Raw genomic sequence first — 25,354 nt, 5'->3', positions numbered from 1 at the left:
CTTGGTGGGTGTAGTTTCCAAGATGGTATGCCATGTGGGGTTTTCTTATGTTCTGGCACCATAGGGGCTTTCTAAATGTGACATGCCCCCCAAAAAACATTTCAGAAAAATTCACTCTCCAAAATCCCATTGTTGCTCCTTCCCTTCTGAGCCCTCTACTGCGCCCGCCGAACACTTGACATACACATATGAGGTATTTACTTACTCGAGAGAAATTGGGTTACAAATTTTGGGGGCTTTTTCTCTTATTACCACTTGTAAAAATTTTAAAACTGGGTCTACAAGAACATGCGAATGTAAAAAATGAAGATTTAGAATTTTCTCCTTCACTTTGCTGCTATTCCTGTGAAACACCTAAAGGGTTAACACACTTACTGAATGTCATTTTGGACCCTTTGAGGGGTTCAATTTTTATAATTGGGTCATTTGTAGGGTATTTCTAATATGAAGGCCCTTCAAATCCACTTCAAAACTGAACTGGTCCCTGAAAAATTCCGATTTAGAAAATGTTGTGAAAAATTGGAAAATTGCTGCTGAACTTTGAAGCCCTCTGATGTCTTCCAAAAGTAAAAACATGTAAACTTAATGTTGCAAACATAAAGTAGACATGTTGTGTATGTGAATCAATGTATAATTTATTTGGAATATCAATTTTCCTTATAAGCAGAGAGCTACAAATTTTAAAAAAATGCTAAATTTTTAATTTTTTCATAAAATTTTTGAATTTTTCACCAAGAAATGTTACAAGTATCGACAAAATGTTACCACTAACATAAAGTAGAATATGTCACCAAAAAAAATCTCAGAATCAGAATGAAAGGTAAAAGCATCCCAGAGTTATTAATACTTGAAGTGACAGTGGTCAGATGTTCAAAAAATGGCCGGGTCCTTAAAGGGGTAGTCCAGTGGTGAAAAACGTATCACCTATCCTAAGGATAGGGGATAAGTTTGAGATCGCGGCGGGTCAGACCGCTGGGGCCCCCTGCGATCTCTCTGTACGGGCCCCCGGCTCTCCGGCCAGATAGCAGCTGTCGACCCCCGCACGAAGCGGCGGCCGACACGCCCCCTCAATACATCTCTATGGCAGAACCGGAGATTGCCGAAGGCAGCGCTTCGGCTCTGCCATAGAGTTGTATTGAGGGGGCGTGTCAGCCGCCGCTTCGTGCGGAGGTCGACACGCCCCCTTCCCGCGGGCCCCAGCGGTCGGACCCCCCGCGATCTCAAACTTATCCCCTATCCTTAGGATAGGGGATAAGTTGTTCACCACTGGGTCACCACTGGATTACTCTTTTAAGGTATATTTGGGCTGTGTCCTTAAGGGGTTAAACACACCCAAAATTGCAGCAACATTTCACTACTAAAATGGAATTTCTGCCACATTTTATTGCCTGTTTTTCTGAAAGTATAAAAATGCCTTGCGAACAGAACCTGAGAAGTGCCATAATATATTTTTCCACGCTACAGCACTATGCTGAAAACATAGTGCAGGATCGCACTAGTAGGCAAAATCAATCACCGGGTGGCCCAGGATTGCAGAGGATCCTATGCTGCACTGTAAACAGGTCAGCTCTCCAGGGGGCATGGCCTAGCCAGGCTACACAGCTTCAGCAGCAGGGGAGGGGTGAAGAGATGGACAGTAACCCTGCAATAGCCGAATTCGGACTCCATTTAGGCCTGACAAGTCATGGCCATGCAGAGGGGTTCCACGAGTCAGGACCCCAAAGTCTGGCAGACCCGCAGGTTTAACGAGATGGCGCTCAGGGGGGTAGGGCTTTTCCAGTGGCCCCATCTAAGAGAATAGGAAGGAAAAAAGACAGATTAGTTGGTGGGCAATAGAAGGTATACACCTGACACCTGACTGGAGGACAGAAAAAAAAAACACAAAGTGGAAAGGGTTCTGATGGATGGTTATAGCCAGGCCTGGCCTGGGACTGGGACATATTCTACTTTTTTCTTCGATACTTGCATCATTTCTTGGTGAAAAATTCCAAAATGTCTTGAAAAATTTGAACATTTTGTATTTTTCTAACTTTGAAGCTCTCTGCTTGTAAGGAAAATAGACATTCCAAAATTTTTTTATATTGATTCACATATATAATATGTCTTCTTTATGTTGGTATCATAAAGTTAACACGATTAAACTTTAGGAAGACATCAAAGGGTTTCAAAGTTCAGCAGCAATTTTCAAATTTTTCACCAAATTTTCAAAATCGGAATTTTTCAGGGACCAGTTCAGTTTTGAAGTTGATTTGAAGGGCCTTCATATTAGAAATACTCTATAAATGACCCCATTATAGAAACTGCACAAGTATTCAAAATGACATTCAGAAAGTTTGTTAACCCTTTAGTTGTTTCGCACGAATAGCAGCAAAGTGAAGGAGAAAATTCAAAATCTTCATTTTTTACACTAACATGTTCTTGTAGACCCAGTTTTTGAATTTTTACAAGGGGTAATAGTAAAAAAAAGCCCCAAAATTTGTAACCCAATTTCTCTTGAGTAATGAAATACCTCATATGTGGATGTAAAGTGCTCTGTGGGTGCACTAGAGGGCTCAGAAGGGAAGGAGCGACAATGGGATTTTGGAGAGTAAATTTTGCTGAACTGGTTTTTGGGGGGCATGTCGCATTTAGGAAGCCACTATGGGGCCATAACAGCAAAAAATAAATAAATAAATAAAAAAACACATGGCATACTATTTTGGAAACTGCACCCACCAAGGCACGTAACAGGTGGTACAGTGAGCCTTAACACCCCACAGGTGTTTGACGACTTTTTGTTAAAGTCGGATGTGTAAATGAAAATAAAAACATTTTTCACTAAAATGCTGGTTTTTCCCCAAATTTACTATTTTTACAAGGGGTAATAGGAGAAAATGACCACCATTTCTTCTGAGTATGGAAATACCCCATGTGTGGACATCAAGTGCTCTGATGGCACACTACAATGCTCAGAAGAGAAGGAGCGCCATTGAGCTTTTGGAGAGAGAATTTTCCACAGCAAAAACTTGAAGCAGGAAACTCACTGTAAACCCACCCATGTGAATGTACCCTGTACATTCACATGGGGGGAACCTCCAGCTGTTGCACAACTCCCAGAAAGTTAGAAAGCTGTCTCACCCGCTGCCATAGACTTACATTGAGGGGGCGGAGCGTGATGTCACATAGGGGTGGAGCCGTGACGTCATGATACTCTGGCCCCGTGATCAGAAGTCATCGGACCCGTAGCGGATGTTCGCTCCGGGGCCTGATGAGAGCGGGGTGCTGCGTGCGAGATCGCGGGGGTCCCCAGCAGGGATAGGGGAAAAGTTGTCAGCACGGTAGTACCCCTTTAAGTACCAGAACGCCCTTGGTCCCTAAGTGGTTAATTGTAATCGACATATATATAATCTGCCTTTTATGCCTTATATGTATGACATAAGCACATGTGATTAAAGGAGCTTGCACAGTCTGCACAGGGGGTGAGTGTCAGAGAGCTGTAACCAAGTATTATGTGGTTGATTCTTTTCTGTCATTTAGCTGAACTCACTTTCACCACTCAGACCATATACCTCACATCACAAGAAAGTGACACCTTGTAAGAGTAGAAGCGGCCTACTCTATCAGTAGGGTATCGCTTTAATCGTATGGACCTACAGAATAAAGCTAAGGTGTAATTTTTACCGAAAAATGCACTGCTTAGAAACGGAAGCCCCCAAAAGTTACAAAATGCAAATTTTTGGTCACATCCCAGGAAAAAATGGAATAAAAAGTAATCAAAAAGTCACATATAAGCAAAAGTGGTACGAATAAAAACCACTGATATTGAGCCCTCATATTTGAGAAATGAGAAAGTTATAGGAGGTCATAAGAGGGTAATTTTAACCCCTTAAGGACATAGCATTTTTCCACTTTCGTTTTTTCCTCCTCACCTTTTAAAAATCATAACCCTTTCAATTTTGCACCTAAAAATCCATATGATGTTTTTTTTTTTTTTTTTGCGCCACCAATCAGTCATTTTACCCCAAAATCTATGGCAAAATGAAAAGAAAAAAATTATTGTGCGTCAAAATTGAAGAAATAACACCAATTTTGGACTTTTTTAAAAATATTATTGTATATAAGAGAGGAAAAACAAACCGAAAAAGGGTAACCTGGAAATGTTGTTGGTTGTTGTTTGTTTTTATGGATTTTTAATAGGTAAAATAAAATTGTGTGTTTTATGGAATATCCTGCTTGAAGTGCTGAGGATTTTTACCTTTTCTGAGGTTTCCTGTGTGCTATAATATTTATGTTTACACTGTTCACCAAACAGGGTCAGTAACATTATATTTTCTGCAGGCGACAATACCAAATATGTTTGTTTATTATAATTTTTTTTTTTACTTTTTTTTTATTTGTAACATGGAAAAGGGGAGTGATTCAATTTTATATTGGGTAAGAGGCTAATTTACATTTAAAATTTTTGTTTTTTAAACTAGGGGAACATTTATAGTCATCTATTGACTGCTATGAGCCTAAGTTTTCACTTGTTTTTTTTTCTGGCAGTCTTTCTGCCAAAGTCAGAAGTGGATCCATACGGGAGGAGTAGTGTAAGTCCTTCCTTTATATGTCCCTTTTTTTTATTTTATTTTTTTTATTATTTTCATACTCTTCTGGCTTTGGAAACTTAGCCTGACTGTTCAGTACAGACTATACAAGTAGATGGCAGCAGAGCGGCACAGAGCAGGTAGGGGACCTCCGGCCGCCGTCTTCCCTCATCACACTGCGAGGGGGTCCAATGAGTATAACCAAGTGCACAATATTTCGATGCCCTGATTACTATTAATTATGGCATCTAAAGGGTTAATGGCAGGCATCAGCATAATCACTGTTTTCCACCAATATGGCTTACTGTAAGTAACTTACTGCAGCACGATGTGCATTTTCATCCCCTAGGGCAGTGGTCTCCAACCGGCAGACCTCCAGATGTTGCAAAACTACAACTCCCAGCATGCCCGGACAGCCGTTGGCTGTCCGGGCATGCTGGGAGTTTTAGTTTTGCAACATCTGGAGGTCCGCAGGTTGGAGACCACTGCTCTAGGGGTTAAACATGTGTAATGCTGCAACAGTGTGCCTACGTAATATACTGCACAACCAACTATTCATTTGTCACATGACTAGGCAGATATGAAAGACAGACATGAGACAGATATGGGATAGATAAATATATACCCAAACACAGCAGACCAAAGTATATAAGTAACAAACGTTTGAATTTTTATTAGTACAAAAACATTTATAAAATACCATAAAAGACATGAATGGGGAGGTATATTGGATACACAGACAAGAGAAAGCGAGTGTGTCCTAATCACATAACGTTAGTACAACTAAACACATGGTAGCAAGGTGCTAAATATTATATATTAGTAGTAGTAGTATAGCAATAGTAAAAAGTCTCTAAAATCGAGTACAAAAATACAGCAATAATTAGCAAGTATATCAGCCAAAAACATAGAATGCACCCTGCCTGGACACCTCACCTTAGCCCCAAACGCGTTTCACACTTGCTTCCTCAGGGGGCGTGTCATGTGGACTAAGTCCTTATTATGTATATCCTGGATAGGCCAATAGAAACACTAATAAAACTTTCCTTACACCTGAATAAAACAGAGGTTTTATGGCGTCTGCCATATATGGTAACATACTCATGCTGACCTCCGTCATTATACTGCGTCCAGTGGCGAGGGTGTGGAGTCAGCCGGATGAACGCAATACGAGGCACTTCCGCCTCCGTCACTGCTAGGGATCATGTGACTCGTCACATGACCGGGAGGACGCCGGAGGCTGCAATCTGCCCCTCTGCGTCATAGTATACCGGTCATGTGGGGAGTCACATAACCGCGGCGTGACGTACCTGCGTGGTTTGCAGGCGTCGTTACCATGGTGACCAATCGGCTGCTGCCGGAGACCAAAAATCGCTAATACACAAACGCAAATCAACAGATAGTGACACAGATAGGTAAGAAGCAAAGCCACAGTGCAGAAAAAGTGACATGAATGAAAAAATAATACAGGTGAAAAAATGTGTGCACACTTACCACCACCAATTAGAAAACCAGCACCAAGTTAATCTGGAAAATATATAATATTAATTAGCAAATTATGCCAATAGAATGAACATATAATAATTATGTATCTGTGTATAATATAATAGTCATGTGATAAGGTGTATATAATATAAAATCTATGTGAATACAAGGTGATAGTCATGTATAATAAAGTGACAGGATAGAATACTTTGCATATCAAAAATTGCAGAAGACTATAGAGTGTAAATACTAGTGACAACATACAGATATTATATCTATAAGGAAAAAAGGTTAGACCATATCAAAGTGAAGTGTAAATCAAAAATGACGATGTGCAAACTATAGCGTGTCACATAATAACTCATGGATAGTATTAGGTTATACATAAAGTGTACCATCCATAGGTGAAATATCTATATGGAAATAAAGTGTTGACGTGATGATTACTGTCACAGACAGTGTTAAGACATAAATAGAAAATGAAAGTGTATTGTGGTAGCCCTTGGGGGGTGTATGGTAGTGGTGGTATGGTATTGGTAGATGAGGGGTTAATGTTAACCCTATAGTTCGTGACGCCAGGCTGAGGGCTGGTATGCTGAGGCAATGCTCTGGCCTATCGCCGCCCTTCCCAGTAACGATAGGTGCATGAAATGACTGAAGGTACACAAGATAATTGAACTTGAACGTGAACAACTTTACTTAAGTGCTTGCGATATATCCAAGGCACAGTAACAGTCTCATAGAAACAGTCCTTATATCGCTCAGTGACTGACAATTGTTGCGGACCTTGAGGTAAACTAAAGTCTCTGAATTTAGGGTAGATATTGCAGATCCGTCTGGATTTAGGGGTTAAATTAGGTCCGGTGATGCTGCAGAGTGTCTGGGAATTGATACACTCTCTATTTAGAATTGTTCAGTCGTTGCCGCAAGGCTCGGGCCTAACTCACTGCGATAATTGCTGCGCAGATCCTTCTCTCATGAAAGCCCGGGAACAAGAGCTGTTGCTAGCTTGCTTGCACAGGAACAAGAGAGCGAAAACATGGCTGCCGCTCCCTTATATGGGCAGGGGGCGGGGTGAATCTGATTGGTCCGAACATCTGCCATTCACCATTACACAGTGTAATGGGATTGCATACGTCATAGGAACCTCCAAAGGTCCTTAAGCAGAAAACCATAGAGTTTACCTAGTCACGTGACCCGCAGGTCCTGCAACAATATGAAAACAGGTAATTAACTATTTATTTACATATATATCACTATATTTACATTAACCTTATATAAATTACTGGACTATTAGTAGAAATAGAGGCGACAAGGGGTAGACTACATAACAGGGATCCCTACATCCTAGGGACTCTGGCTATGGGGACCCAAACACATAAAGGGACCTCATAAAATGCGGTACAGGGACACCACAAACCCCTCGGCCTCGATGTCTGTCCCCTGAGACAGAGGGACTAGGACTAAAACAGGATGCTATAAAACAGGATGATCTGTACATTTGCTATACATCCTAAGTAGACTAAACACATTTACATTCTTTTGATACCTTCCCTAGTATCTGAATTAGGCAATTAAAAAATCTATCTAGACATTTTAAGGCTATCTAGACATTTAAATGCTATCTAGACATTTGAAGAAGCTATCTATCCTTTAGTTTCTAGCTTCCTATACAACTTTATCAAACTTATTATACATTTTGAAGCTTACTAGATAATTAGGCAGCTATCTGACATGTAGTTGCTAGCTCCTAAGACATTTTATTAGCTCTCTATACATTTTTATGAGGCTAAACTAAACATTAGCACATACTTCTATACATAAGGCTAACTAGACATTAGTACAGATTTCTATACCTTTAGTTTCAAGCTGACTAGACATTTGTATTATCTCACATATTTTATTCGCCAACAATAAGTTACCTGTTAGTTAGTACACGAAAGGTATACTGGCTAGCCGGAAGCTAGGTCACAGTAAGGGTGGCTGCTAGGGTCTGTCAGCTAAACGCTACTTACCCCTAGAGCACTTTCAAAACAACCTACTAGGTTATTCTTAGAATTACGCGTTTAATTCTGTATTAGCAAGAGCACCTACTGGCCAGGCAGAGCATCTCACACACGCAATGAATAAAGAAAAGAAGTTTACCTAACAGTGGCAGGAATTGGGTATCAATATGCTACTGTTCCTAAGTGTTTTCTTGAGTGAGATATTTATTTAGATTTTTGTGTATGTACTAGAGAAATTTGAAGTAGTACCTTAAGTTAGTAATCTAGAGTACTATGAGTGCAAGTACTATTTTAAGAGGGAATCATCCCTACCATTTTTGTGGAGACAGGTGCTAGCGATGGGCGACAGCAATAATACTACCCTCGGAGGAGCCGAGGTGTCCCCTATTGAGTTACCTACTAAACACCTTTAGCTTTTTATACATTTGTATGTACAAGAATTATATATATTTTTAGTGTTGAGTGTACACATGCAGTACATCGATATTTTCTGTGTACAGCTCTGACTTACTTTGTATGTACATAGACATTTGACTATCTTTTCTATGTACAAACCTTACTTACTATTTATGTACACAGATACAAGGATATCTTTCTGTGTACAGAACCATATACATATTTACTATACATTTATCAACACTCCAACATATTTCAGGTGCATTCACCCGATAAGTGAAACATTTATCATAAGAGTTCTTATGAAGCTGGTGGTATATACATGAAATAGACGTGTAAGGATCAGCAGTCCACCTACATTAGGAGTCCATTTGAGGAAAAATATACAAAGTGGTGTGTAAGGATCAGCAGTCCACCTACACTAGGAGTTCAATGGAAAAGTGAACACAGCCTTAACCACAACTCAGCCGGGTACAGTCCTTTATAAATCTCCTACAGGCTAGGAGTCTCTTGACTTAATAGTCAGGTACAAACTTAGTGGTTACTAGTGTTGAGCGGCATAGGCCATATTCGAATTCGCAAATATTCGCGAATATATGGACGAATATTCGTCATATATTCGCGAATATTCGCATATTCATAATATTCTCGATTTATTTTCGCATATGTGAAAATTCGCGTATGTGAAAATTAGCATATGCGAAAATTAACATAGACAAAATTAACATAAGCGAAAATTCGCATATGCGAAAATTTGCACACCAGTCTCACACAGTAGTATTAGAGCCTTCTTTACACCACACAAGCTGGAAGCAGAGAGGGATGGTCACTGTGATGTGTACTGTGAAAAAAAAACAAAAAAAAAAACAAACGAATATTCGTAATTACGAATATATAGTGCTATATTCGCGAATATTCGCGAATTCGCGAATATGCGATATTCGCGAATATAATTCGCATTGCGAATATTCGCGAGCAACACTAGTGGTTACATTGCTGGACTTTGAACTGGAACAACGTAGCACAGTCCTGCTAGGCACAATTCTTGAACTTGGTTGCTGTAAGACAAAAATGGTTAGACAGAAAACAATAAGACATTACTTTAGAGTCTCTTTAGAAGATGGTCTTCTTCACTCTTGTAGTGCCTCTCCTGGTTCCCCTATATCTGCCAACATCAGGGGCAGGGTTAGAATTAACATAGCTTTGCCACACCACATTGGTGAGGATGGAGTTGTGGATGGCAGCTTGAGAAGGGGTTATAGGCTTACTAGCTGGGATCAAAGTGGGGCAATAGGGCTTGAGCACCATCTCCAAATTAGGAGCAACCCATGACCCTTTCCTTGGTACCTCAGGAACTGGCAAACTCTCACTGCTCCGAGAGGGCCTTGGTACATTGGTGGATACCCCAGGGTTAGACAAACTCTCACTGCTCCGAGAGGGCCTTGGTACATTGGTGGATACCCCAGGGTTAGACAAACTCTCACTGCTCCAAGAGGGTCTAGGTACCGACTTGGGTGGCCGCAACTTTGGCCTATTTTCTTCACCCTGTGCAGAACTTGACTCTCGACGGTATGAAGAAGATGAAGAACTTAACTCTTTGCTGTACATAGAAGATGATGCACTTGATTCTCTGCTGTACATAGAAGATGATGAACTTGACTCTTGAAGCTCCTCCTCCTTGGGTGCGCTGGTGGAGGCTTTAGGAGCAGACCTTTTCGGCCTCAAGTTGAAGGGATCAGACTCCCAATCCGTTGATGGGAAATATTTGAAAGGAAGCTGTGTTGGGGCTGTTGGTCTGGTGACCGCTGCAGCCCATTCTCTAGGAAGGCTCTGGATGGGGGTGTACTCCACAATTTCACCCACCTTCAAGGTGTTGAACTTCTTATGGATATATGACCTTTGCACTGCTCGCCGGTTTACGAGGATGGTCTGCCCAGTGTGGCAGTCAAGGAGTGTTCCATTACCTCTGACCTTGTCAAACTTGGCCACAGCTGCTCTTCTTCATTCTAATGGCTCCTCCCCTTCTCAGGGGTGATCCCATTTACGGATGTACAATGCCTCCATTTCTTTGAAATTTTCTTGATACCGCACTCTTCCTTCATAAGGCAAATGTACGTCCTTTGGAGCATGGAGTACTTTGTGTTGGGCCTTTAACTTCTCCATCAATTCGGACAGCTCGGCTTCCTGACGTTCCCTTTCCCTTTCTGCAGTTGGGATTGGTGGGAGTGGTTTTCCAGGTAACGGTTGAAGTACTCTGTGCATGTACTCGATCAGCTCCGGCTTATCTCCGAACACCCATTGCGGCAATTTTGGTGAGCACGGTCGTGCACTTGGCAAGCTTGATCGAGGAAGGACCTCAGGGCTGGAGGAGGAAGAATAGGCCGCCTCTGGCGGGGTACTCACAGCGGACTCCCGACGGGATCTCTGCCCACGAGCCCCAGGTCCTGTGGTGAGGGGACAATCTCACCGGTGACGGACCTCCAGGTGTCCCTGCACTGTTTGCTGGAGGTGACTCTGACCAATCGTCATCATCATCAGGCAGTGGGGGAAGATTGCAGGCCCCCTCTTCGTCTAATGACAACCGCTGCAGACGGTCAGCAAGCTCTTGAAAAAGTTGGGCTGCGACTGCCACAACTTTCTGTGTTTCCGGCGCCATTTTGCCAACTTGACCATGTGGAACGCTGCTCTCCGCCATGTCTGTACTCTCCGGCTCTCTCTGCAGACTGGAGAGGTTGCTCTGTGTGGCGTCTTATATAGTGGGCTTCTCTAAAATGGCGCTGGGCAGGAAGGACACTATCGGTCCAGCCCCAACTTTCGGTCCCTCCAGAAATGACTCCTGCATCTCTGAGTTCCCTTTTGGCTGGGATACAGCAACTTGGCGTCCACGCCCAGGGGCGGGGCGTGGCGTAGCGCGGGCTTTCTTCGCGCGCTTTTCCGGCAGCAGTTCGGCTCCGCCTGTGCCGACCGGACCAGAGGATCGCAGCATGAACTCATTGCGCAGTTTACACATTTCAACTGTAGACAAATCTTCGCCTCCCCCCTTACTTTTCTCTTGGCCCCCTTGTATGGTGCACCGCAAGCACCGTTCCTGTACACAGCAACACGGTTTGCAACACATGAGTAATGTTCGTTTTCTGGGGGGGAGTACACTTTCACTAGTGGCAATAGTAGGCACACACCCGAATCCTGTTCGTGACACCAAAAAGGCTTTGTGGTAGCCCTTGGGGGGGGGGGTGTATGGTAGTGGTGCTATGGTATCGGTAGATGAGGGGTTAATGTTAACCCTATAGTTCGTAACGTATGCTGAGGCAATGCTCCGGCCTATCGCCACCCTTCCCAGTAACGATAGGTGCATGAAATGACTAAAGGTCCACAAGGTGATTGAACTTGAACTTGAACAACTTTACTTAAGTGCTTGCGATACATCAAAGGCACAGTAACAGTCTCATAGAAACAGTCCTTATATCGCTCAGTGACTGACAATGGTTGCGGACCTTGAGGTAAACTAAAGTCTCTGAATTTGGGGTAGAAATTGCAGATCCGTCCTGATTTAGGGGTTAAATTAGGTCCGGTGATGCTGCAGAGTGTCTGGAAATTGATACACTCTCTATTTAGAATTGTTCAGCTGTTGCCGCAAGGCTCGGGCCTAACTCACTGCGATAATTGCTGCGCAGATCCTTCTCTCATGAAAGCCCGGGAACAAGAGCTGTTGCTAGCTTGCTTGCACAGGAACAAGATAGCGAAAACATGGCCGTTGCTCCCTTATATGGGCAGGGGGTGGGGTGAATCTGATTGGTCCGAACATCTGCCATTCACCATTACACAGTGTAATGGAATTGCATACGTCACAGGAACCTCCAAAGGTCCTTAAGCAGAATACCGTAGAGTTTACGTGACCCGCAGGTCCTGCAACACTATAAAAACAGGTAATTAACTATTTATTTACATATATATCACTATATTTACATTAACCTTATGTAAATTACTGGACTATTAGTAGAAATAGAGGTGACAAGGGGTAGACTACATAACAACAGGGATCCCTACGTCCTAGGGACTCTGGCTATGGGGACCCATACACATAAAGGGACCGCATAAAATGCGGTATCAGGACACCACAGTATTATATTATAAATATATATAAAAAATGATTCTTTAAGATTTATTAAAACAAGAAGAAGGTCTCAGGCAGGGTGCATAACAGTTTATTTATAATCTTGCACTATATATACATGTTGGCCGAGGATTCAGATGACTTTACAGGTGGGGGAAGCCTACAGAATCCGGGTCTGATGACGGGGCCGGTGATCGTGACTTCACAGCTCCACCCCCTCAGTGCAAGTCTATGGCAGGGGGCGAGACAGCTGTCATAGACTTACATTGAGGGAGCGGAGCGTGACGTCACATGGGGGCGGAGCCGTGACGTCATGATACTCCGGCCCCGTAAACGGAAGTCATCAGACCCGGAGCGGATGTTCGCTTCGGGGCCTGATGAGAGCGGGTTGCTGCGTGCGAGATCGCGGGGGTCCCCAGCGGCGGGACCCCGCACGATCAGTCAACTTATCTCCTATCCTTTAGATAGGGGATAAGTTGTCAGCACGGTAGTACCCCTTTAAGTACCAGAACGCCCTTGGTCCCTAAGTGGTTAATTGTAATCGACATATATATCCCGCCTTTTATGCCTTATATGTAGGACATAAGCACATGTGATAAAAGGAGCTTGCACAGTCTGCACAGGGGGTGAGTGTCAGAGAGCTGTAACCAAGCTAAGGAATAAAGCTAAGGTGTCATTTTTACTGAAAAATGTACTGCTTAGAAACGGAAGCCCCCAAAAGTTACAAAATGCAAATTTTTGGTCACATCACATCCCAGGAAAAAAAATGGAATAAAAAGTAATCAAAAAGTCACATATTAGCAAAAGTGGTCCGAATAAAAACCACTGATATTGAGCCCTCATATTTGAGAAATGAGAAAGTTATAGGGGGTCATAAGAGGGCAATTTTAACCCCTTAAGGACATAGCATTTTTCCACTTTCGTTTTTTCCTCCTCACCTTTTAACCCCTTCCCGCTATTGGACGTATGCATACGTCCAGGCGAATTACACGTTCGCGCAAATGGACGTATGCATACGTCCAAGCGATCTCCTGCTCTGCCGCGGGCAGCGCAGGAGATCGCGGGTGGGACTCAGCTGTCAATCACAGCCGGAGTCCCACCGCAGCTGCCGGGGCCGCGATCGCGCCGGTCCCGGCAGCATTAACCCCAGAGATGCCGTGATCAGTTCTGATCACGGCATCTACGGTGTTTGCAGGGGGAGCGCTCTCCCCCTGCCCATCAACGGCGGCGGCGCGATAAAATAAGGGGGATCGGGGGTGTCCAAGACACCCTCGATCCCCCTTGAAGAGATAGGAGTGAGGTGGCAGGGTTGCCACCCCTCCTATCCCTGCTATTGATCGGCGGAGCGGCCGACCAATAGCAGACTGGGGGCGGGGGGGTTAAAGTTCGGTTCCCCCCGCTATGCCCACCCATCGGTGTCCGGGCACAGCGGGGGGAACCGTGTAGCAGTGGCGGCGGCGGCAGCGGCGGTCACTTACCCGGCGGAGGCTGTGATCACGGCGGCGGTGGAGGTGAGTATGACGCCGCGTGTCCGGGAGTCTGTTGCCTAGCAACATCTGCAGGGCGACAGTTTAGAGAGTGGTCTCTAAACTGTCGCCCTCCAGATGTTGCAAAACTACAACTCCCACCATGCCTTGACAGCTGTTTGCTGTGTTGGCATGCTGGGAGTTGTAGTTTTGCAAGATTTAGAGGGGTTCAGGCTGGAGATCACTGACAGTGGTCTCTAAACTGTAGCCCTCCAGATATTACAAAACTACAACTCCCAGTATGCCCAGACAGCAGTTTGCTGTCTTAGCATGCTGAGATTTGTAGTTTTGCAACATCTGGAGGGCCACAGTTTAGAGACCACTGTCAGTGATCTCCAGCCTGAACCCCTCTAAATCTTGCAAAACTACAACTCCCAGCATTCAGGAACAGCAAATGGCTGTCTCGGCATGCTGGGAGTTGTACTTGCGTGCCTTCAGCTGTGACATAACTACATCTCCCAGCATTCCCTTTGGCAATCAGTACATGCTGAGAGTTGTAGTTCTGCAACAGCTGGAGGCACACTGGTTGGGAAATACCGAGTTAGGTAATAGGTTCTATTACCTAACTCAGTATTTTCCAACCAGTGTGCCTCCAGCTGTTGCAAAACTACAACTCCCAGCATGCACGTTCTGTCAGTGCATGCTGGGAGTTGTAGTTTTGCCCCCCCCCCCCCCCCCCCACCTCCCATGTGAATGTACAGGTTACATTCACACCGGCGGCGGATTACAGTGAATTCCCTGCTTCAAGTTTGAGCTGCAGCAGCCGCAGCTCAAACTCCTAGCTGGAGACTCAGTGTAATCTGCCGTCAGTGTGAATGTAACCTAAAAACACTACACTGCAGTACACTAACATAAAATAAAGAGTAAAACACTACATATACACACGTACACTGCCCCCCCCCCCCACCACCCCTTCCCCCCCAATAAAAATGAAAAACGTATCCTACAGCAGTGTTTCCAAAACGGAGCCTCCAGCTGTTGCAAAACAAAAACTCCCAGCATTTCCGGACAGCCATTGACTGTCCAAGCATGCTGGGAGTTTAGCAACAGCTGGAGGCACCCTGTTTGAGAATCACTGGTGTAAAATACCCCTATGTCCACCCCTATGCAAACCCTAATTTAGGCCTCAAATGCGCATGGCGCTCTCACTTTGGAGCCCTGTCGTATTTCAAGGCAACAGTTTAGGGCCACATATGGGGTATCGCCGTACTCGGGAGAAATTGCCTAACAAATTTTGGGGGGCTTTTTCTCCTTTTACCCCTTATGAAAAGATAAAGTTGGGGTCTACACCAGCATGTTAGTGTAAAAAAAAAACATTTTTGTACACTAACATACTGGTGTTGCCCCATACTTTAAAATTTCACCAGCGGTAAAAGTAAAAAGCCTCCAAAATTTGTAACGCAATTTCTCCTGAGGACGGAGATACCCCATATGTGGGCGCAAAGTGTTCTGGGGACGCACAACAAGGCTCAGAAGGGAGAGTGCGCCATGTAAATTTTAGGTCTAAATTGGTGATTTGCACAGGGGTGGCTGATTTTACAGCGGTTCTGACATAAGTGCAAAACAATAAATACCCACATGTGACCCCATTTTGGAAACTACACCCCTCACGGAATGTAACAAGGGGTACAGTGAGCATTTACACCTCACAGGTGTCTGACAGATCTTTGAAACAGGGGTCTGTGAAAATGAAAAATAAAATTTTTAATTTGCACAGCCCACTGTTCCAAAGATCCGTCAAATGCCAGTGGGGTGTAAATTCTCCCTGCACCCCTTATTACCTTCCGTGAGGGGTGTAGTTTTAAAAATGGGGTCACATGTGGGGGGGTCCACTGTTCTGGCACCACGGGGGGCTTTGGAAATGCACATGGCCAAATTCTCTCTCCAAAAGCTCAATGATGCTCCTTCTCTTCTGAGCATTGTAGTTCGCCCCCAGTGCACTTCACGTCCACTTATTGGGTATTTCCATACTCAGAAGAGATGGGGTTACAAATTTTGGAGGGTATTTTCTGCTATTATCCCTTGTAAAAATGTAAAATTTGGGGGAAAACAAGCATTTTAGTGTAAAAAAAATATTTATTTTTTACATATGCAAAAGTCGTGAAACACCTGTGGGGTATTAAGGTTCACTTTACCCCTTGTTACGTTCCCCAAGGGGTCTAGTTTCCAAAATGGTATGCCATGTGTTTTTTTTTTCTGTCCTGGCACCATAGGTGCTTCCTAAATGCGGCATGCCCCCAGAGCAAAATTTGCTTCCAAAAAGCCAAATGTGACTCCTTCTCTTCTGAGACCTGTAGTGTGCCAGCAGAGCACTTTTCATCCCCATATTGGGTGTCCTCTGAATCGGGAGAAATTGGGCTTCAAATGTTGGGGGGTATTTTCTGCTATTACCTTTTTTTAAAATGTAAAATTTTTTGCTAAACCAAGCATTTTTGGTAAAAAAAATAATTTTTTTTTACATATGCAAAAGTCGTGAAACACCTGTGGGGTATTAAGGTTCACTTTATCCCTTGTTACGTTCCTCAAGGAGTCTAGTTTCCAAAATGGTATGCCATGTAGTTTTTTTTTTTGCTGTCCTGGCACCATAGGGGCTTCCTAAATGCGACATGCCCCCCGAGCAAAATTTGCTCTCAAAAAGCCAAATATGACTCCTTCTCTTCTGAGCATTGTAGTTCGCCCGTAATGCACTTCAGGTCAACTTATGGGGTACCTCCATACTCAGAAGAGATGGGGTTACAAATTTTGGGGGGTATTTTCTGCTATTAACCCTTGCAAAAATGTGAAATTTGGGGGGAAACACACATTTTAGTGAAATTTTTTGTTTTTTTACATATGCAAAAGTCATGAAACACCTGTGGGGCTCACTTAATTCCTTGTTACGTTCCTCAAGGGGTCTAGTTTCCAAAATGGTATGCCATGTTTTTTTTTTTGCTGTTTTGGCACCATAGGGACTTCCTAAATGCAACATGCCCCCAAAAAACCATTTCAGAAAAACGTACTCTCCAAAATCCCCTTGTCGCTCCTTCGCTTCTGAGCCCTCCACTGCGCCCGCCGAACAATTTACATAGACATATGAGGTATGTGCTTACTCGAGAGAAATTGGGCTACAAATTCAAGTATAAATTTTATCCTTTTACCCCTTGTAAAAATTCAAAAATTGGGTCTACAAGAACATGCGAGTGTAAAAAATTAAGATTTTGAATTTTCTCCTTCACTTTGCTGCTTTTCCTGTGAAACACCTAAAGGGTTAAAAAACTTACTGAATGTCATTTTGAATACTTTTGGGGGTGCAGTTTTTGTAATGGGGTCATTTATGGGGTATTTCTAATATGAAGACCCTTCAAATCCACTTCAAACCTGAACTGGTCCATGAAAAATAGCGAGTTTGAAAATTTTGTGAAAAATTGTAAAATTGCTGCTGAACTTTGAAGCCCTCTGGTGTCTTCCAAAAGTAAACACTTGTCAATTTTATGATGAAAATATAAAGTAGACATATTGTATGTGTGAATCCAAAAAAAATAATATTTGGAATATCCATTTTCCTTACAAACAGAGAGCTTCAAAGTTAGAAAAATGCAAAATTTTCAATTTTTTCATCAAATTTTGGGATTTTTCACCAAGAAAGGATGCAAGTTACCACAAAAATTTACCACTATGTTAAAGTAGAATATGTCACGAAAAAACAATCTCGGAATCAGATTGATAAGTAAAAGCATTCCAGAGTTATTAATGTTTAAAGTGACAGTGGTCAGATGTGCAAAAAAGGGCTGCGTCCTAGAGGTGAAAATGGGCTATGTCCTTAAGGGGTTAAAAATCATAACCCTTTCAATTTTGCACCTAAAAATCCATATGATGGATTTTTTTTTTTTTTTTGCCCCACCAATTCTAACATCAGTCATTTTACCCAAAAATCTATGACGCAAATATTGTGCGTCAAAATTGAAGAAAAAACACAAATTTTGGACTTTTTTTTTTATATTATTGTATATAAGAGAAGAAAAACAAACCGAAAAAGGGTAACCTGGAAACATTGTTGGTTGTTGTTTGTTTTTATTGATTCTTTATGGATTTTTAAAAAGCTGAAATAAAATTGTGTGTTTTATGGAATATCCTGCTTGAAGTACTTAGGATTATTACCTTGTCCGAGGTTTCCTGTGTGCTATAATATATTTTATGTTTACACTGTTCACCAAACAGGGTCAGTAACATTATATTTTCTGCAGGCGACAATACCAAATATGTTTGTTTATTCGAATTTTTATTTTTTTTACTTTTTTTTTGTAAAATGGAAAAAGGGGAGTTATTCAATTTTTTTTTATTGGGAAAGAGGCTTATTTACATTTTAAGAAACTAGGGGACCATTTATAGTCATCTATTGACTGCTATGAGGCTATGTTTTCACTTGTTTTTTTTTCTGGATCCATACGGGAGGAGAAGTGTAAGTCCTTGCTTTATATGTCCCATTTTTTTTTTTATACTCTTCTGGCTGTGGCTCAAAAACTGCAGGGGCAGTATTCCAAAAATTGCCAGAAAAAAAAACAAGTGGAAATTTAGCCTGACTGTTCAGTGCAGACTAATACAAGTAGATGGCAGCAGAGCGGCACAGAGTAGGTAGGGGACCTCCGGCCGCCGTCTTCCCTCATCACACTGCGAGGGGGTCCAATGAGTGTAACCAAGTGCACAATATTTCGATGCCCTGATTACAATTAATTATGGCATCTAAAGGGTTAATGGCAGGCATCAGCATAATCACTGTTGTCCACCAATATGGCTTACTGTAAGTAACTTACTGCAGCACGATGTGCATTTTCATCCCCTAGGGCAGTGGTCTCCAACCGGCAGACCTCCAGATGCTGCAAAACTACAACTCCCAGCATGCCCGGACAGCCGTTGGCTGTCCGGGCATGCTGGGAGTTGTAGTTTTGCAACATCTGGAGGTCCGCAGGTTGGAGACCACTGCTCTAGGGGTTAAACGTGTGTAATGCTGCAACAGTGTACCTACATAATATACTGCACAACCGACTATTCATTTGTCACATGACAAGGCAGATATGAAAGACAGACATGAGACAGATATGGGATAGATAAATATGGGATGCACAGAAAGATATGGGACATATATCCAGAACTTACCGTGCACTTGTGTTAGTGGTGGAGGTGCAGTGTGGTGTACAGTCTGGCACAGAAGATGATGGTAGTGGTTATTATAGAATACTGCACACTGAGGACTGAGGAAAAGGGGGAGGCTGCAGCAAAGTACAGGACAGAGCTCTCCCCTCTATGCTCTGTGAGGTATCTGCTCTCTGGTTTACCTCTCACTACTGTGCCTGGAGAACTGGAGCAAGGAATACATGTGCTGGCTGAGCAGTAAGTAGGAGAGGGTGGGGCCTGATGGCGGGGATGGTACAGGGGGCGTGGCCTGACACTGCTGCTGCCCATACTGTGCTGGATACAGGCAGTAGAATATTTACACTGATCTAGACTTAACAATGTTTTCTATGGGAGCTTCAGGTACAGAAGGGAACTGTGCAGACTCCTTTCCTGAGTGTACTGTGTGGACTCCTCCCCTGAGTGTACTGTGTGGACTCCTCCCCTGAGTGTACTGTGTGGACTCCTCTCCTGAGTGTACTGTGTGGACTCCTCTCCTGAGTATGCTGTGTGGACTCCTCTCCTGAGTGTACTGTGTGGACTCCTCTCCTGAGTGTACTGTGAGGACTCCTCTCCTGAGTATACTGTGTGGACTCCTCTCCTGAGTATACTGTGTGGACTCCTCTCCTAAGTGTACTGTGTGGACTCCTCCCCTGAGTGTACTGTGAGTACTCCTCTCCTGAGTATACTGTGAGGACTCCTCTCCTGAGTGTACTGTGTGGACTCCTCTCCTGAGTGTACTGTGTGGACTCCTCTCCTGAGTGTACTGTGTGGACTTCTCTCCTGAGTGTACTGTGTGGACTCTTCTCCTGAGTGTACTGTGTGGACTCCTCTCCTGAGTGTACTGTGTGGACTCCTCTCCTGAGTGTACTGTGTGGACTCTTCTTCTGAGTGTACTGTGTGGACTCCTCTCCTGAGTGTGCTGTGTGGACTCCTCTCCTGAGTGTACTGTGTGGACTCCGCTCCTGAGTGTACTGTGTGGACTCCGCTCCTGAGTGTACTGTGTGGACTCCTCTCCTGAGTGTGCTGTGCGGACTCCTCTCCTGAATGTGCTGTGAGGACTCTTTTCCTGAGTTTGCTGTGTGGACTCCTCTCTTGAGTCCACACAGTACACTCAAGAGAGGAGTCCACACAGTACACTCAAGAGAGGAGTCCACACAGTACACTCAGGAGATGAGTCCACACAGTACACTCAAGAGAGGAGTCCACACAGTACACTCATCTCCTGAGTGTACTGTGTGGACTCCTCTCCTGAGTGTACTGTGTGGACTCCTCTCCTGAGTGTACTGTGTGGACTCCTCTCCTGAGTGTACTGTGTGGACTCCTCTCCTGAGTGTACTGTGCGGACTCCTCTCCTGAGTGTGCTGTGTGGACTCCTCTCTTGAGTGTGCTGTGTGGACTCCTCTCCTGAGTGTACTGTGTGGACTCCTCTCCTGAGTGTACTGTGAGGACTCCTCTCCTGAGTATACTGTGTGGACTCCTCTCCTGAGTATACTGTGTGGACTCCTCTCCTAAGTGTACTGTGTGGACTCCTCCCCTGAGTGTACTGTGAGGACTCCTCTCCTGAGTATACTGTGAGGACTCCTCTCCTGAGTGTACTGTGTGGACTCCTCTCCTGAGTGTACTGTGTGGACTCTTCTCCTGAGTGTACTGTGTGGACTCCTCTCCTGAGTGTACTGTGTGGACTCCTCTCCTGAGTGTACTGTGTGGACTCTTCTTCTGAGTGTACTGTGTGGACTCCTCTCCTGAGTGTGCTGTGTGGACTCCTCTCCTGAGTGTACTGTGTGGACTCCGCTCCTGAGTGTACTGTGTGGACTCCTCTCCTGAGTGTGCTGTGCGGACTCCTCTCCTGAATGTGCTGTGAGGACTCTTTTCCTGAGTTTGCTGTGTGGACTCCTCTCTTGAGTCCACACAGTACACTCAAGAGAGGAGTCCACACAGTACACTCAAGAGAGGAGTCCACACAGTACACTCAGGAGATGAGTCCACACAGTACACTCAAGAGAGGAGTCCACACAGTACACTCATCTCCTGAGTGTACTGTGTGGACTCCTCTCCTGAGTGTACTGTGTGGACTCCTCTCCTGAGTGTACTGTGTGGACTCCTCTCCTGAGTGTACTGTGTGGACTCCTCTCCTGAGTGTACTGTGCGGACTCCTCTCCTGAGTGTGCTGTGTGGACTCCTCTCTTGAGTGTGCTGTGTGGACTCCTCTCCTGAGTGTACTGTGTGGACTCCTCTCCTGAGTGCGCTTTGTGGACTCCTCTCCTGAGTGTACTGTGCGGACTCCGCTCCTGAGTGTGCTGTGCGGACTCCTCTCCTGAATGTGCCGTGAGGACTCTTTTCCTGAGTTTGCTGTGTGGACTCCTCTCCTGAGTGTGCTGTGTGGACTCCTCTCTTGAGTGTGCTGTGTGGACTCCTCTCTTGAGTGTGCTGTGTGGACTCCTCTCCTGAGTGTACTGTGTGGACTCCTCTCCTGAGTGCGCTGTGTGGACTCCTCTCCTGAGTGTACTGTGCGGACTCCGCTCCTGAGTGTGCTGTGCGGACTCCTCTCCTGAATGTGCCGTGAGGACTCTTTTCCTGAGTTTGCTGTGTGGACTCCTATCCTGAGTGTGCTGTGTGGACTCCTCTCCTGAGTGCGCTTTGTGGACTCCTCTCCTGAGTGTACTGTGCGGACTCCGCTCCTGAGTGTGCTGTGCGGACTCCTCTCCTGAATGTGCCGTGAGGACTCTTTTCCTGAGTTTGCTGTGTGGACTCCTATCCTGAGTGTGCTGTGTGAACTCCTCTCTTGAGTGTGCTGTGTGGACTCCTCTCTTGAGTGTGCTGTGTGGACTCCTCTCTTGAGTGTGCTGTGTGGACTCCTCTCTTGAGTGTGCTGTGTGGACTCCTCTCTTGAGTGTGCTGTGTGGACTCCCATCTTGAGTGTGCTGTGCAGAGTCAGCACTGCTATGAGGCTATGTTTTCACTTGGGTTTTTTTCTGGATCCATACGGGAGGAGAAGTGTAAGTCCTTGCTTTATATGTCCCCCTTTTTTTTTTTTTTTTTTTTTTTTTTATACTCTTCTGGCTTTGGCTCAAAAACTGCAGTGGCAGTATTCCAAAAATTGCCAGAAAAAAAACCAAGTGGAAACTTAGCCTGACTGTTCAGTGCAGACTAATACAAGTAGATGGCAGCAGAGCGGCACAGAGTAGGTAGGGGACCTCCGGCCGCCGTCTTCCCTCATCACACTGCGAGGGGGTCCAATGAGTATAACCAAGTGCACAATATTTCGATGCCCTGATTACTATTAATTATGGTATCTAAAGAGTTAATGGCAGGCATCAGCATAATCACCGTTGTCCACCAATATGGCTTACTATAAGTAATTTTATTTTTAACATTGAAGTCTATGGCTGACGGATGAGCCTTTATGTCATCCGTTTGCACCTGGTTTATAATATCCGTTATTACTTCTGAGCATGCTCAGAAGAGGAGACATCAGCAGACTCCTGCAGTGCTGAGGGACTACTACTACTCCCATCATGGAACATACTTGTTTGCAGACTCCCACAGTCAGACAGTAATTCCCTGGCTGCGGGAGTCTGCAGACAGCTGGGGAGGCTACATTAGTGTTTGTATTACTAACCCAATAATGGCACAGAGTCTGTTCCATGATGGGGGTTGTAGTACAGGGGCTGAGGGATTGATCGCAGGGATTTAAAAATGGGAGTTAAAACACACGATACATCACAGGGTTGCGGACCATGCCGCTTGCTCCCCTGATTAATAACTTCTGATCTCATCGGGTCTCAGAAGTGAGACCCGATGCAATCAATCCCTCAGCCCCTGTACTACAACCCCCATCATGGAACAGACTCTGTTCCATGATGGGGGTAGTAGTACAAACACTAATGTAGCCTCTCCAGCTGTCTGCAGATTCCCGCAGCCAGGGAATTACTACTCCCATCATGGAAACAAGTCTGTTCCATGATAGGAGTAGTAGTCCCGGAGTCTGTAGGCAGAGGTGTTAAAAAAAGTCGTACATGAGGGATATCAGGTCTTAACGGATGAATATTTTTTCAGCCATTAGCAGCCATTATTTCATCCGTTATTATACATCCGTTTTTACACAGAAAACGGATGTTTAAAGGGGTTATCCAGGAAAAAACTTTTTTTTTAATATATCAACTGGCTCCAGAAAGTTAAACAGATTTGTAAATTACTTCCATTAAAAAATCTGAATCCTTTCAGTACTTATGAGCTTCTGAAGTTAAGGTTGTTCTTTTCTGTCTAAGTGCTCTCTGATGACACGTGTCTCGGGAACCGCCCAGTTTAGAAGCAAATCCCCATAGCAAACCTCTTCTAAACTGGGCGGTTCCCGAGACACGTGTCATCAGAGAGCACTTAGACAGAAAAGAACAACCTTAAAGGGGTACTCCGGTGAGAACCTTTTTTCTTTTAAATCAACTGGTGGCAGAAAGTTAAACACATTTGTAAATTACTTCTATTAAAAAATCTTAATCCTTCCAGTACTTAGCTGCTGAATGCTACAGAGGAAATTACTTTCTTTTTGGAACACTGATGACATTACGAACACAGTGCTCTCTGCTGACATCTCTGTCCATTTTAGCAACCATGCATAGCAGATGTATAGCAGATGTAGGCTATGGGCAGCATGGTAGCTCAGTGGTAACTTCAGCAGAGAGAACTGTGCTCGTGATGTCATCAGAGAGCATTCCAAAAAGAAAATAATTTCCTCTGTAGTATTCAGCAGCTAATAAGTACAGGAAGGATTAAGATTTTTTAATAGAAGTAATTTACAAATATGTTTTACTTTCTGCCACCAGTTGATTTAAAAGAAAAAAGGTTTTCACCGGAGTACCCCTTTAACCCCTTAACGACGCAGGACGTATATTTACGTCCTGCGCCGGCTCCCGCGATATGAAGCGGGATCGCGCCGCGATCCCGCATCATATCGCGTGGGTCCCGGCGCTAATCAGCGGCCGGGACCCGCGGCTAATACCACACATCGCCGATCGCGGCGATGTGCGGTATTAACCCTTTAGAAGCGGCGGTCAAAGCTGACCGCCGCTTCTAAAGTGAAACTGAAAGTATCCCGGCTGCTCAGTCGGGCTGTTCGGGACTGCCGCGGTGAAATCGCGGCGTCCCGAACAGCTGATCGGACACCGGGAGGGCTCTTACCTGCCTCCTCGGTGTCCGATCGACGAATGACTGCTCCGTGCCTGAGATCCAGGCAGGAGCAGTCAAGCACTGATAACACTGATCACAGGTGTGTTAATACACGCCTGTAATCAGGATGAGAGATCAGTGTGTGCAGTGTTATAGGTCCCTATGGGACCTATAACACTGCAAAAAAAAAGTTAAAAAAAAGTGTTAATAAAGGTCATTTAACCCCTTCCCTAATAAAAGTTTGAATCACCCCCCTTTTCCCATAAGAAAAATAAAACAGTGTAAAAAAAAAAAATAAATAAACATATGTGGTATCGCCGCGTAGGTAAATGTCCGAACTATAAAAATATATCATTAATTAAGCCGTACGGTCAATGGCGTACGCGCAAAAAAATTCCAAAGTCCAAAAAAGCGTATTTTGGTAACTTTTTATAACATTAAAAAATGAATAAAAAGTGATCAAAAAGTCAGATCAAAACAAAAATCATACCAATAAAAACTTCAGATCACGGCGCAAAAAATTAGTCCTCATACCGCCCCGTACGTGGAAAAATAAAAAAGTTATAGGGGTCAGAAGATTACATTTTTAAACGTATAAATTTTCCTGCATGTAGTTATGATTTTTTCCAGAAGTGCGACAAAATCAAACCTATATAAGTAGGGGATCATTTTAACCGTATGGACCTACAGAATAACGATAAGGTGCAATTTTTACCGAAATATGCACTGCGTAGAAACGGAAGCCCCCAAAAGTTACAAAATGGCGTTTTTTTTTCGATTTTGTCGCACAAAGATTTTCTTTTCCGTTTTGCTGTGCATTTTTGGGTAAAATGACTAATGTCACTGCAAAGTAGAATTGGCGACGCAAAAAATAAGCCATAATATGGATTTTTAGGTGGAAAATTGAAAGGGTTATGATTTTTTAAAGGTAAGGAGGAAAAAACGAAA

General features: G+C 44.0%; 1 long non-coding RNA gene across 1 annotated transcript in view; it reads right to left on the bottom strand.

Moving 5' to 3' along the window:
• LOC130293945 (uncharacterized) overlaps window positions 1-19,445 on the bottom strand; it is a 62,796-nt gene extending 43,351 nt beyond the window's left edge. Inside the window, exons 1-2 of the long non-coding RNA XR_008848329.1 lie at window positions 19,226-19,445; window positions 6,060-6,092 (exon numbers count right to left, since the gene is read on the bottom strand). This is a non-coding gene — a long non-coding RNA (uncharacterized LOC130293945). The remainder of the gene's footprint in view (window positions 1-6,059; window positions 6,093-19,225) is intronic.
• Window positions 19,446-25,354: the final 5,909 nt, after the last annotated feature.

This window comes from Hyla sarda, chromosome 10, assembly GCF_029499605.1.
Source record: "Hyla sarda isolate aHylSar1 chromosome 10, aHylSar1.hap1, whole genome shotgun sequence".
Classification (NCBI taxonomy): domain Eukaryota; kingdom Metazoa; phylum Chordata; class Amphibia; order Anura; family Hylidae; genus Hyla; species Hyla sarda.
This window is presented reverse-complemented; position numbering and strand designations above follow the sequence as displayed.